General features: G+C 41.9%; 1 non-coding gene across 1 annotated transcript; it reads right to left on the bottom strand.

The window, feature by feature from the left end:
* Nucleotides 1-8,980: 8,980 nt before the first annotated feature.
* Trnay-gua lies at nucleotides 8,981-9,069 on the bottom strand. Its single transcript is given in 2 exon segments — nucleotides 8,981-9,016; nucleotides 9,033-9,069. It is a non-coding gene; the product is annotated as a tRNA-Tyr (tRNA).
* Nucleotides 9,070-13,621: the final 4,552 nt, after the last annotated feature.

Here is a 13,621-nt window from a genome sequence, read left to right as displayed (position 1 = left end):
ATCATCAAAATCTAAATTAAATCAATATTTTTCCATAACGTTCTATAGTGAAACATACCTAACTTAAACATAAACCAGATACCGTCAACCCACAATACCCATTACAGCATAATCAAATAAAAACACGTGACTATCAGACAGATCTTCAATATTCATGAAGACATAACCACAAGTTATTGTACTGTACACTCCTGCCATATTTTTCTCAATCAACATTAGTACCGTATCAGCGAGCGAACGGCCTATTGAACAACCGATACATATATAGATCTACACCCTGAAATCGCTCATGAAGACCATCAAATGTTACTCCAAATTAGTCTTTAGGATACAGGCTATAAGATTCAGTTTCGTTTGAGCGTATAGTCTTACATAAGTCATGATGGTATGTGGTGCATTTTCGCAGTAGAATGCGGAGTATTTCTGCACTTCACTTTTATTGTATCAAATAATAGGGGCGCTCTTATAGCCATTATCACGTGTTTGATCTAAAATGATACTTGGTACGGAATTCGCTGGGAGGGGTGTCTTTTTCTGTTTAGTTAGGTACGTAATGTTTAGAGGATTTTATTTAGGATTATATAAGTACCTAGTAGCCACAGAAGGTGCAAATTATTTTGACCTAGCTTCAAATGCATGGTGACTTTATTATTATCCAACTTCAATTGTTTTCATAGTCAGTCATTGCATAATAATAACTCCATAGTATAATTACTATCATGAAGGTAAGTACTTTCTATTTTCATCTTCCATATCAAGGAAAAAACATCTATCTATCATCCTCCAGCCCTTATCCCAATTTTATTTGGGGTTGGCGCAGCATGTTTTCTCCTTTCAAACTCTTATATCTGCCGTCATCTCACAAGTAACATTCTTTCGAATCATATCTTTTTTCACACAATCTTTTCATCACTTCTTCGCGTTAGTTAAAAAAAAATAAAAGCTTAATTAATCTGACCGCATTAAAAAATTCACACAAACATTTAAGTGGACACCCAATACTCTTAGAGCAAATTCTGTACCATGCGGGTACATTGTCGGTCCTTCTTGTGTGACGCCTAATCGATCAACGTCTCTCATCTGCATATTAATTCCGACCCTTATTAAGGCCTATTTAATATCCATGCTGTATACTGTGGTATGGTCAATAAGTGTAGGGAATTTGTGTATGGTAGTGAATTGAAGATGTATATAATTTTAAATACTTTCTTGTGGGGTTTTCTGATGTAAAATGTATGTAAGTACTCCTTTATTATTTTCTCCTTGGTTTCTTCGATACGATTATTTTTTACACTTTGCAATTTGACGTAATTGCAGCATATATATGGTTCGTTAAAATATTTGGGTATATTTTATTCTTATTTTCAGATAGGTGGCCAATATTTTTCTTAATTAACTCCGCTACTACTAGACTATACTAGATATAATATGTTTGCTGCTTTCTCTTAGTTCTTAAGGCGTACTTAAGTTAACTTTTGCACATTATTAATAAATAGCCGCTTTGGTTTTTCTTCTCTAAATGAAAAAAGAAACCATAGCATGAACATAATAACCAAATTTTTATCTGATCAGTTCTATAAGTATACCTAACCAAGACTAGGACCTACACTAAGTAGCTTGTTAATCAAACAAATCAGCTATGTGGGTCAGATTATTGCGACTAATAAAATTTCAAAGGGATTATTCATCACTGCAATTTATGAACAACATACAATACATAATAATTGGTAAAACGAAAATAAGACTATCTTAACTTAAATGTTTAGTGAACTGCAATGTCTCTCATACAATCTTGCTATGATAACATATTCAGGCGCTTAATATTATTATTAACATTTAGCGTAACTTTTATTTAAAAGTTGTTTTACGTTTTAATGTACATCATTAAGTAGTATCATTTGTTTCACGATATAATGATATATCAACTAGGACATAACTAGGATATAAAGTAACTAAAAACTTTTTAAAATAAAACCAAACAAATTCACTAATCTCTTCCAAAAATTAAATTCCTACGCAATCAATCTTAGTTTTTGAAAAGAAAATCACGCCTATCAGTCATTAGAAGGCCCACAACACAATTCTAATTATGAATGCATTGAAAGGGTTAACGTTTGGTCACATTCGCCACGCTTTCGGTATTAATATCTTGATCCATCAGTCGGTGACGGGTTAAGATGAATCTGTGCGTTAGAAGGGTTAACAGGGGTGACTGGAAAAGATTTTTGATAATATCTATTGTTTAGTCTGGTGTGAAATTGTAGGGTTTAAAATATTGCTCAACTGTGGAGAACAGTTTAGTGTGTATACAATTTTGTATATTTTTTTAAAAAGGTACCTAATTTAAATACAGTTTTATTTTCAATGGGTCTTTGAAATGGATATATTGATATATTTTAGTACAACTTTACGTTTTGACTTTGATGTCTTGCTTATAATCCTAAAGGCAGACTGGTAGAGAACGCCAAAGGCCTTAAGAACGCCGTTGTACAATGTGAAAAATAAGTAATCAAAACCAATTTCAACATTCCCAATTATTTCTTATAAATAAAACGACATCAATACCGACAAGACGGTACATTTTTATCCCACCAAAACAAAACCTAAAACACTCTTATACCATGAAATTGTACCCACCCACATAGATTAATGATACCCAACAATGGACGAACCTTTCATTTGATCCCTTTTAGATTTAACAGCAATTAAAAACTTCCACTGAACATCCAAAGGGTTAACTTCATTTGCGTATAATTGGTACGATTCTAGTGGGAATGAATTTTTTTCTATTTATTTTTTGGGGCACAGTGATGTCTTTTTAAAATATGGGAATCGATAAACCAATAAGATTAAATTAATTGGATATAAGTTATGTTTCCAAATAAACGCAAGTATTTCGTAGTTAGTTACAATCAATAAAATTATGATACCTATATAAGTTGGACGGTGATCAGTTCAGATCTTTTGGCGCGGTTTTATTCGATTTATCGATTTTGTGTTGTGTGTTATGTTTTATTGTATCAATTAAACAACAAAAACATTAATTAACTGCGAAATCATTTTTGCCGTGGGACGCCGGCTTAGAATTGCGCTCCCCCCAAATCATCCCGTGGGTGTCGTAAGAGGCGACTAAGGGACAAACTGAAGGTCGGGCAGCAGCGTCCTCCGCGTACTGCATACCCTCACTGCGATCGCCAACCCGCCTGCCAAGCGTGGCGATTAAAGGCAATTACCCCCCAATGAGAAGCACAGAAACCAGGCCCCCAGTCCCCGGCAGCTCCGCTATCCCTGGCGCGGGTAGCGGTCAAGGTAACGGCGGAGCAGGGGGTGCTAAGAATCTCCGGAAGAGATCCGGCTACCCACCCCCACGACGACTGGCCCTGGTAACACACTACATACGCACATTGAGGACTGACGAAAAGATCTGCGAGCTGGAAGAGGAGTTGAGCAAGTTACATTGGGACATTATGGGGTTATGCGAAGTCCGTAGAGAGGGAGAGGACACCGTAACCCTGAAGTCTGGTAACTTGCTCTACTACCGGGAGGGAGACCAAAAGTCCCAAGGTGGTGTCGGGTTTCTCGTTCACAAGTCCCTCGTAAGCAACATAACAACCATCGACAGTGTGTCGAACAGGGTGATATACCTAATACTCAGAATATCCGAAAGATATTCGCTGAAGGTCATTCAGGTATACGCACCGACCTCGTCACACTCCGATGATGAGGTGGAGACTATGTATGAGGACGTAAGTAGGGCCATACATAGTTCCAAAACCCACTTCACTGTTGTTATGGGGGATTTTAACGCTAGGTTGGGCAAGAAAAGCGGTGATGAGTTGAGAGTGGGGCAATTTGGATATGGGCAACGGAACCATAGGGGACAGAGGCTGGCTGACTTTCTGGAGAAAGAGGAACTCTTCATGATGAACTCTTTCTTCCAGAAGCCGCCTCACAGGAAATGGACCTGGTTGAGTCCCGATGGTTTCACGAGAAACGAGATAGACTTCTTCATGACCGACAAGAGACGGATATTCAGTGATGTCTCTGTGATCAACAGGGTAAAAACCGGAAGCGATCACCGAATCGTAAGAGCCTCACTGAATATCAATGTTAAACTTGAAAGGTCCAGTCTGATGAAGTCTACGCTCCGACCTACTCGGTCCCATATTCAAAACCCGGAAAGTTTTCAACTCGAGCTCTCTAATCGCTTTGCTTGCCTTGAGAACTTAGTGTCAGTGGACGAGATCAACGACGGACTAGTGGAAACTGTCCGCACGGTAGGGTCTAAGTTTTTTAGACCCTGCCGTAAAAATAGGCCTCAAAAACTAACCGAGCAAACCTTAAACCTCATGGCTGAACGACGCTTGCTACAGTTGCAGTCTTCCCATGATGCGAAGTCATATAGGCAGCTCAATAGACGAATATCCAAATCCTTGCGACACGATCTGCGTCTCTTTAATACGAATCGTGTTAAAGAGACCATACAGCGAAACCAAGGCTCCAAAGTGTTCGCAAAGGACAAGTCTATTGGGCAAAGCCAGATGACTAAGCTGAAACGGGAGGATGGCAGCATAGCGTCGACCAAGGCAGAGGTTTTAGGCGAGATCGAGAGGTTCTATGGACAGTTATACACTTCGGTCGCAAAGTCCGTTGACAGCTTGGCAGGAGATCCAAGAGCCAAGCTGTCCCGACATTATACCGAAGATATCCCGGACATCAGTCTGTATGAGATTAGGATGGCCCTGAAGCAGCTTAAGAACAACAAGGCGCCGGGTGAGGACGGAATCACTTCAGAGCTTCTGAGAGCGGGTGGAACACCGGCACTTAAAGTCCTCCAGAAGCTCTTTAACTGCGTCCTGTCCGAGGGCAAAACGCCTGAAGCATGGAGCAGGGGTGTGGTGGTGTTGTTCTTCAAAAAAGGTGACAACAGCCTATTGAAGAACTACAGACCCATCACACTTCTAAGCCATGTTTATAAGCTGTTTTCAAGGGTTATCACGAACCGTCTCGAGCACAGGCTTGATGACTTCCAGCCTCCCGAACAAGCCGGTTTCCGAAGAGGCTTTAGTACCATAGACCACATCCATACGCTGCGGCAAGTTATACAGAAGACCGAGGAGTATAACTTGCCATTATGCTTAGCGTTTGTGGACTATGAGAAAGCCTTTGATTCGGTGGAAACATGGGCGGTACTTGAGTCACTCCAACGATGCCATATTGACTATCGGTACATCGAGGTGTTGAAGTGTTTGTATAATAACGCCACCATGTCGGTCCGAGTACAGGAGCATAGCACGAAGCCGATTCCATTGAGAAGAGGCGTAAGACAGGGGGACGTAATCTCCCCGAAACTGTTTACTGCCGCAATGGAAGACGCCTTCAAGCTCCTGGAATGGCAAGGACTTGGCATCAACATCAACGGCGAATACATCACTCACCTTCGGTTTGCCGACGACATCGTAGTCATGGCAAAGTCGATGGAGGAACTCAGTATGATGCTCGAGGTCCTCGACCGAGTTTCACAACGGGTGGGCCTGAAAATGAACATGGACAAGACGAAAATTATGTCAAATGTCCATGTTCAGCCCACCCCAGTCTCTGTTGGAAGCTCGGTACTCGAAGTTGTTGACTCATATATCTACCTAGGACAAGTAGTCCAATTAGCCTGGCCCTGAAGGAGCTGGAGCCCCAGCTGAGGGGGCTCTTCACGGCTTGTCTCGAGCAGGGTCAGTTTCCCAATGTGTGGAAGGAGGGGAGGCTGGTGCTGCTCAGGAAGGAGGGGCGCCCCGCGGACTCGCCGTCCGCGTATCGGCCCATAGTGCTGCTCGACGAGGCGGGAAAACTCTTTGAGCGCATCATAGCAGATCGCCTCGTCAGCCACTTGTGCAGAGAGGGGCCGGATCTGGACGACAACCAATTCGGTTTTCGTCGGGGGCGCTCCACCATAGACGCCATCATGCGCGTGAGGGCCCTGGCGGAGGAGACTGTGTTCCGGGGTGGGGTGGTGCTGGCGGTGTCCTTAGACATCTCCAACGCATTTAACACCCTTCCCTGGAGTTGCATTCGGGAGGCTCTCAAATACCATCGAGTTCCTTCCTATCTCCGCCGTATAGTAGGGGCTTACCTGGAGGGCAGATGCGTCAGTTTTCGGGGACGTGACGGTGCCGGTCGGCACCTTATGTCGTGCGGTGTTCCGCAGGGATCGGTCTTGGGACCCCTCCTGTGGAACATCGGCTACGACTGGGTGCTAAGGGGTGAGCTCACACCGGGCGCCGACATGACGTGTTATGCGGACGACACGCTTGTCACTGCCCGGGGGAGCTCGCACAGGGAAGCGACGTTGATAGCCACAGCTGCGGTATCACAGGTGGTGAACCGCATCCGGCGCCTGGGCCTGGAGGTGGCCCTAAACAAGTCGGAGGCCATCGTGTTCCATGGTCCCCGACGTGCGCCGCCGCCGGGATCACACATCGTGGTCAGCGGGGCCCGGATCGCTGTCGGCCCCACCATGAAGTACCTGGGCTTGGTGCTCGACAGCCGATGGGAATTCGGGCCTCACTTCCGGCGGCTGACGCCCAAGCTGATGGGCGCTGCGGGCGCGCTATCATCGTTGCTTCCCAACTTGGGGGGACCGAGCGCCGCCTGTAGGCGGTTGTACGTGGGAATCGTGCGGTCCATGGCCCTATATGGGGCCCCCGTGTGGGCGATGGACATGACGGCCGGCACGCTCGCCATCCTGCGCAAACCGCAGAGGGCGATGGCCGTCAGAGTCATCCGAGGGTACCGCACGATTTCCTACGAGGCGGCTTGTGTCCTGGCCGGATCCCCGCCCTGGGACCTAGAGGCGAAAGTACTCGCGTCATTATACCGATGGCGCGAGGAAGAGCGGGTACGGGGCTCGATGCCGGTGCAGCGGGAGATCGAGCTGCGCCGAAAGGAGCTCCGTCAAGTCCTAGTGGCGGAATGGCGGCAAAGGCTGATGCGCCCTACCGCCGGCCTTGCTACCGTCGAGGCGATCCGGCCAGTACTCGACGACTGGCTCGGGAGAGGGCACGGCTCCCTGTCATTCAGGGTGACGCAGGTACTGTCGGGGCATGGGTGCTTCGGCAAGTTTCTGTGTCGCTTAGACAGGGAGCCGGACGCTCGGTGTCACCACTGCGTCCATTGCGGGGAGGACACGGCGCAACACACGCTCGCTGAATGTGTAGCTTGGGAGGAGCAGCGCCGTGTCCTCACAAACGAAATCGGAGACGATCTGTCGCTGCCGGCTGTGGTGCGGAGGATGGTCGGCAGTGCAGAGTCGTGGGACGCGGTGGTTTCCTTTTGCGAGGACGTGATGTCGCAGAAGGAATCTGCGGAACGGGAGAGGGAGATTTTGACTCCCTTCCCCGGTCGCAGAAGGCGCACCGGGCGCAGGAGAAGGGCGGACAACGCCCTCTTCCGCCCCCCATGAATGGGTTCAAGGGCGAGGGACTTGGGGAAGTTCCCGCCCCTACTCAGTGGACCCGAGGCGGTGGCACGCGCGTGTGTCGGCGCGTGCCCCTGAGATGATGCACGGGGTAGGCGAACACCTCACTACCCCGTGCAAGAGACGAGGCCCGTGCGAGGGCCAGCACTAGTGTGGGGCTGCGGAAGAATCTGGATTCCCGCGGCCCCGCGCACACGTGCAAGGAGGACACAAGGGGGTTTTAGCCGGTAGGAGTCCGGCATACCCCTCCGCCTTTCCCCAGGCGGAGGAAGTCCATGAGGATTTCCCCCTCCCAAAAAAAAAAAAAAAAAAAAAAAAAAAAAAGGTAGGTCCAACTTCGAGAAAGAGGTCAACCGCCGAATCCAACTCGGCTGGGCAGCGTTCGGGAAACTACGCAATGTCTTTTCGTCCGACATACCTCAGTGCCTCAAGACGAAAGTCTTCAACCAATGTGTGTTACCACTGATGACTTACGGCACCGAAACGTGGTCTCTCACTATCGGCCTCATCTCAAAGCTCAAAGTCGCTCAACGAGCTATGGAGAGGGCTATGCTCGGTGTTTCTCTACGTGATCGAATCCGAAACGAGGAGATCCGTAGACGAACCAAAGTGACCGATATAGCCCACCGGATTAGCAAGTTGAAGTGGCAATGGGCAGGCCATATTGCTCGCAGAGCAGATGGCAGATGGGGCCGAAAAGTGCTGGAGTGGAGACCACGGACTAGCAAGCGCAGCGTAGGACGTCCACCAACGAGGTGGACAGACGACCTTATAAAGGTCGCCGGAAGACGCTGGATGCAGGTCGCTTCCAACAGGTATCTGTGGAGATCAAAGGGGGAGGCCTATGTTCAGCAGTGGACGTCCTATGGCTGAGATGATGATGATGATGATGAACTGCGAAATCAAACACCTACTAATTATAAATGTTTTCATACTACGTAGAAATAATGTATCGATAACAATTTCGGCACATCACTACAAAATGACCAGGAAATAAACTTTTTAAAAATTAATTCAATTTTACAAGGAAGACATCTGACTACAATGAGACCCAACCCTGTAATTGATTGCACACGGTTCTAAGAGCCGCGGTTAAGGGTTAAGGTGATTCAAATTCTTTGTATCGTGTCCAAATTCAATTTTGAATCTAATTCAATTGTGGACTGTTGGGAAAAACTTTCCTTTTGAGTCTGGGAGGTAATTATTTTTTGTGGTAAAGAATTAAGCAACTTAATTTGGTTGAGAGATTCATTTTATGCCTACTTCAGTACTGAAAATATAATTAAAATACGAATAAATAAAATTAAACCATACAAAATATTCAGCTATTGAAAAATACCTAGTTAATAAAATTATTTACTTTATGTTAAAATGTGTTAGAGAGAATGTTCAACAAGGTATAAAATTAAAGATTTTACTTTGAAACAAAATAATTATATTCCTTCTGTTTTACATTATTAAATCGTGATTAAAAAACAATTGCATTTAAAAGAAAAAAATAATGCAAAAGATTCCTTCGAGCCGGATTTGAACCAGCGACCTATGGATACCAATTGTATTACATCTACAGTCCACCGCTCTACCAACTGAGCTATCGAAGGTATACGTAGGATGGCGAAATTACCGTTTGGTATCGCAGCGCCGTGTGAATTATGTATTTAGTGTTACGTCACGCGGTACATTGTTTTCGTTTCAAAAGAGACTATGTAATGTTGAAAGGCATAATCGTATTGTTACTTGTTACAAACAATACACACACTACAAAAAATACTATTACCTATGTTAGTAGAGTTTAACTATTCCTTGTTCCTAATTAGCTAGTGTCGTAAGTACCTACTACGGTACCTATAAAAAATAAGGCAAAGTCTATACTTATACACAATACAACGAATAAACCAAATCATTTACCAACAAACTCAATGATATAACGGCTGACATCTACCCAACTGAATCACCGACAATCAGCAAAATACAACGGAATGCTGAAAATATTTCATCGCGAGCGAACCACTAAATTATCTAAATAGATATCACTCCCTAATCAGACGTTCTGAGTTCTGATTGTAGATATACAGGTGTTTTGTTGTGAGGACTAGAAGTGGCATGCCTAATACTAATAATTTATTTGAGTAAAAATACAACGGTGGTTTCTCTCTTGTTACTTATTTGTTGGACTTAAATACAATAGCAGTTTTATAACGGAACGCCGTGGAAATTCAATTAGTCATAATGTTCTGCGCGGCTACCTATTTCTTGTTGCTATGAGTATTTGTGAGGCACTTGCATTTTATTTTATTTTTAAGGATAACTCTTCTGGCTTCTTTATGATATTATAGTTCGGCCATTCAGAGAATGCGTTCCTGACACGTCGCGATTGAACTGACGACGTAACTTTGCAATGGCGTTGCAGTTACGATAAAAATATTTTTGCTGGTTGTTTACCGTTTTAACAATTGAGGAGCATTAAAACAACATTATTATATCAATAATCAATGAATGTTATAATTTTGTGCCAAACTGAGTGTCAAATAACTTGGTAAACAATATTTTTCTAAATCTATACTGCGCTATTACAAGGTTATGTCAGCGGTTTATATTTTGTAGTGCTGTGCTAAAAATAACAGGCAAGTATCGTAATCTGTTCTTATACAGTTATAATATAAAATAATACGTTTTGATTTTCTTTTTAAGAATTGGAAAATAATGGACTATAAGACTTAATTATAACTTTTATGAAATATAAAAATAAAACTATGACCAAACCGCATTTTTATACTTAGATTAAAAATGGTAACCCCAAATGGCGTTATGGGCCGCCATTTTGTGACGCTAAAACAGTCGTCCGTTGTCGTTTCGTGCGCATAGACCACGTTTTTCAAGTGTTTTCGATCTGTTTTTATTTGATTACCCGGCTTTCGTTAGACCGAGATATCAGGATTGATTCTGTTATTGATAATAATATAATTATACATGTAGGCGAAGATGATGATGAAGACACCACCTCCTCAAGCAAATCGGAGTCTGATTAATATTCTGTTCGCACATTCAATTCAATGTACTTGTAACAAAGAATAAATAAAACAATTTTATTATATGAATATTACCTTTTTTTGGTTTCCACTTAAATAACTAAAATATAAAACAAATGATTCCGCCAATTTAAAACGAAAATAATCTTAAAATAATGCGGCGGTTCATTTTGAAGGAACGGTAACGAACTCAGTGTTATGTTGTGCCCATCACTAGTCGTGACTAACTGATAGGTGTCAGGAACGCATTCTCTGAACGGCCGAAGTATAAGTATAATGAATCCTTCAAATACATAAATAAATTTAAAAAGTTCCGAAATATCTGAGAGAGAAAGTGGCGAACAAGGGCACATGTTACATTATGTTCTCTGCAGCTTCGACCAGCAGTAGGACAAAAGTGTCGGGATGACACATCCAGCTAAAATTTCATTCGCAATCCTCCCGCAGCCGGATGTGTAGCATTCAGCCAAAGATGGCGGTCGGAAATACGTCGCGCCTACTGTCATGGCCGCCGGAAGTTCTCTCGCCATTTGATAAATAGTTGTTCTTCAAGTTTTTCTGATGCAAATGAGGGGACGCATGAGTGATGGCGTTTGTCACAATCTACCAGGATGGATTTAATTTAGAATTTCATTGGGGATGTAAATCTACAACCCCTGGTCGGGATTTTCTGATTGCGTGAATCTGCTGAGGTTGCCTTTTGTTTTTTTGATGGTATTTTGTAATTTTGAGGAAATAAATCTTTTGTTTACCTGTTTCTTAAATTGTGTTGCGTCAGCGTGATTAAATTATGTAGGAGGTTTTATTTCAGAAACTAAGGCTTACACTTTTGGTTTCGGTCAAATACTTTCTTTTGCGATAGAAAAGTATAACGTGTCATTTGTGTATTATAAAAATAATCACGTTTCACCCAGTCACGTTATTAATATTCTTAAGTGATTGCAAAAAATAATTTGACTAAAACTAGAGTGAATTTGACCAGTGTAATAATGCACAATTTCTCATAAAGTTCAAGTCATTGCACCATTAGCGATGCACATCTGCTGTCGATTTGCACGTTTTACTAACTAGAACAAGTACAGTATATGATAAAACTGTAGATAGGTAATTATTTGGTTTTTGCAACCTTCCTATCATAACGGAGTTGTTGTAGCATGAGAGTAAGAGTTGTGACCTTATTCTTTAAAAAAAAGTGCGCTTTTAAAATATCGTAGTTTTATCATTAAATTTATTAAAGGCTCGAATTTCTAAGTATATACACGTTTGTTACTTCTCTACTTTCTTTTTAAACAAGTATTGATGAGACTTGGCAGAAATCAGATTAATAGGGTTTTAATCCAGGTGAAGGAAGTTGACCCCTCAACTGATAAAACCATTGATAGTAGCTAACACATATACTATACCTACCACGACACACGCCGCATGAATTTTAATTTCAAAGTTTTTGCGCCCGCATACCTACGTACTGGTTTTACTGTTTATAATTACTGTCCAACCCTCAAGGTGTTTTATAAAGGTTAAGCAGATGTTAGGAGACCAGTAAAGTTGACATACCGTTATGCAGGTAGGTAGGTAGGTATTAGGTCTGATATGAAATGTCACTTATTGTTTTTTTTCATGGTGGAAGTGAAGTGGAACTGTATAGGAATTTAGTTTTTTCTATTGGTTGGAGTATGAATATTGGTGTGTTGCGTTTTCTAATTGGAATATAGTGAAGTCAAACGTGTGCTTGTGAAGAAAACCTATTAAATGCTTTTAGAAGACACGGAAATAATAGACTCTGTGAAAAGAATTTAGTAGGGAAAGAAGGCACGTTTTCTAGATCAAGGTCTTGGTTTATTAGGATCACACATTAGCCAGTAGGTACCTGCCCAAATAGACTCTGGGATGTCGCTCATTTAATACAATGCGTCTAGTAGATTTGCAATAATTTGTAGAGAGACGTTCAAATCAAAGTGCCTAATAAGAGAAAAGATTATTTTAAATTTGAAAGCCACGTAGGCATTAATATACTTCTAATTATTTCCTGACACACCGGAAACTTCACCATTACAAAAACTACACTAATTCCCCAAGCGTGCGCCAAGACACTTTTTTTTTTGCAAAAAAATGCATCTTTTCAACCGCAAAAGGTTAATGACTAAGTGACCACGTGCCATGAACTTTGAGGACTCTATGACTCACCTTCATACTGTGGTATACCGACCGTGAACACACCTGGTCACCCTACTAATAAAAGAAGTTGGAATTTGAGCTTTATTCTCATGACATTAAAGTTGAGATTAAGTGATTAGTTTTTGAGACAGATGTGAGTTTTTATTGAAGAAAGAATATGAATGAACGTATTTTTTTATAGTGAAATGTCGTACGGTAGCGATAAGTAGTTACTAAGGATAAATAAAGAATGCGTGGCTAATTAATAGTATTGTGGCTATATTTTAGCACATAGGTACATAAACACATATTCCTAATCTAGTTTTTTGCCCTTATTATTTAGGTAATGGTTGCAAATTTTTGAATAGCTCTATTCTTTGATGATATTTTGACAGCCAACCCCTACTTTGAAAAGTGTCATTAAAATATTTTCTCATACATTTTTTATCACTGGTCACTAGTCTTAACAATATGCCCTCATACGTCCGGCCCATTAAAACTAATATGTGATCCAAATAACTATAAACAATACTCTTCTATCCCTTTCACGCCTTTTAGCAAAACGGAAGCTGTTAATGCAAACACTTAAAAAAATTATCAATGCAATATACATCTTATGCATCAGGTTTAAAATTCAAATTAGAATAGCAGCGCATCATTAAAGCAAAAAATGATTAATGAGAACACAAAATTACTATTGCACTACCTCTGATACTTATTTGTAAGGATATAGTGGCTAAAATCGAATGTCTTATAAAAATAAATAAAGTTGTAATAAAAAGTGAATGTCCAGAGAATTTAAGGGAGCGAGATTAAAAACTACCATTGTTCTGCGCGAAAACAAGACAGTGCTCTACAAATGTAGCAGTGTCTCTTTCTCGCAAGCCCTTAACACTTTGTATTTGGGGTACAAGCAGAGTCAATACGTTAATTTGCATAATAAAAGGAATATTTAAAATTATGCAGGACC

The sequence above is a fragment of the Helicoverpa zea genome, chromosome 21, assembly GCF_022581195.2.
Source record: "Helicoverpa zea isolate HzStark_Cry1AcR chromosome 21, ilHelZeax1.1, whole genome shotgun sequence".
NCBI classification, from domain to species: domain Eukaryota; kingdom Metazoa; phylum Arthropoda; class Insecta; order Lepidoptera; family Noctuidae; genus Helicoverpa; species Helicoverpa zea.
The sequence above is the reverse complement of the archived record's forward strand: the minus strand, read 5'-3'. Positions and strand labels throughout refer to the sequence as shown.